The following is a 1,826-nucleotide window of genomic DNA, read 5'->3' as shown; positions in this document are numbered from 1 at the left end:
ATGAATGAATGGAATTCCAAAATCTCTGTAGATGTTCATTGAAATGAAAAATAAACAAACTAAATTAATAAAAAAAAAGTAAGGAATTTGTGAAAGCAAGACCAAAACTACAAGAAATTTTAAGTGACATTTTTCACATGGAGACATGAAAGAAAAGTGAGTGGACAACAGTAACCGGAAACAACAGAAAAAGAAACACAGCAAAATAGCAACAGTAAAACCTGGCCTTTCAATAATCACGCTTAATGTGAATGGACTAAATGGACCAATAAGAGAAAAGGAGTAGTAGAATGGATAAAAGACAAAGCCCATCAATACATTGTCTACAAGAAACACATCTAAAAATTGGAGAGGAAGAAAGACTCAAAATTGAAAGAATTTGTTCAAATTGTATTTGAATTTTGTAAGTAAACTAGTAGAAAAAGTAAAAAATCAAAGGCTGAAAAATATATACCAAGGAAATGGAAACCACAAAGAAGCAGACTAAAATAGATTTCAAAATGTATTTCTGATAAAATAGATTTCAAAATGTAAACCACCATAAAAGATAAGGAAGAACATTGTTGTTGTTGTTGTGTGCCCTTGAGTCACCTGCAACCACCCTAAACCCTGCTCTGTCCTGTGCCAATCTCACTGTCTCTGACCTCATAGGGAGTCTTCTTCTCTTACGCTGTCCCTCCATCCTCCCAAGAATGATGTCCCTCTCCAAGTACTGGTCCTTCCTTGCAACATGTCCAAAGTATGTCCAAATGAAGCTTCAGAATCCTTGCCTCCAAGGAACAACCCGGTTTCACCCTCTCCAGGATGAACCTGTTGGCTTTCTTAGGAGTCTGTGGTATATTCAATACTCTTCTCCAACACCACAGTTCAAAGGCATCAATTCTCCTTCTAAGGAAGGACATTACCTACTGATTAAAGGCACAATAGATAAAAATCTAACCATGGTTAACATTTATGTACCAAATGATATACATAAAACAACGGTAAACAGAATTGAAGAAATAGCACCACAATAGTGACAGAAGACTTCAGCACACCGCTATTATCAAATGATAAGAAACTCAGCAAAGATGCAGAAAATCTAAACCATACAATCAGCCAACTAGACTTTGTTGATGTATTCAGGGTTCTGCACCTAACTAAAATTCAATTCACTTTCTTGTCAAGTGCACATGGGACATTCTCCAGAACTGATCATATATTAGGACACAAAGCAAGCCTCAATAAATTAAAAAAGCATTGAAACAATACAAAGTATCTTCTCAGACCACAATGCTATAAAACTAGAAATTAACCACAGGAGGGTTAAGCATAGAAAACCACCACGTGAAAAGTTAATAACTCTCTGCTAGAACACGATTTGATTGGGTTATAAAAAAAATAAGGAATGAAATTTTTAAAAGTCCCTTGAAACAAATGAAATTGAAAATACAACATACCAAACATCTAGGATGCAGCTAAGAAAGTTCTCAGGGAGCAGTTCATAGCAATAGGAACACATATAAAAATGGAAGGAAGAAAAATCAATGATCTAACTCAACACCTTCATCGAATAGAAAAAGAACAACAATCTAGTCCTACATCTTCTAGAAGAAAGGAAATGACAAGGACAAGAGCTGACATCAATTAGATAGAAATCAGAACAATTGAAGCTACCAATAAGACCAGGTTTTTCAAAAGGGTCAATAAAATTGACAAATCATTAACAAACTTAACAAAAGTAAAAGAGAAGACATGTTGTTGTTGTTGTTATGTGCCGTCGAGTCGTTTCCGACTCATAGCGACCCTTTGCACAACAGCCCTAAACCCTGCTCTATCCTGCGCCA

Source organism: Elephantulus edwardii, unplaced genomic scaffold (assembly GCF_000299155.1).
Source record: "Elephantulus edwardii isolate Elephantulus edwardi_28Jun2011 unplaced genomic scaffold, EleEdw1.0 scaffold00050, whole genome shotgun sequence".
In the NCBI taxonomy this organism is placed as follows: Eukaryota; Metazoa; Chordata; class Mammalia; order Macroscelidea; family Macroscelididae; genus Elephantulus; species Elephantulus edwardii.
This window is presented reverse-complemented; position numbering follows the sequence as displayed.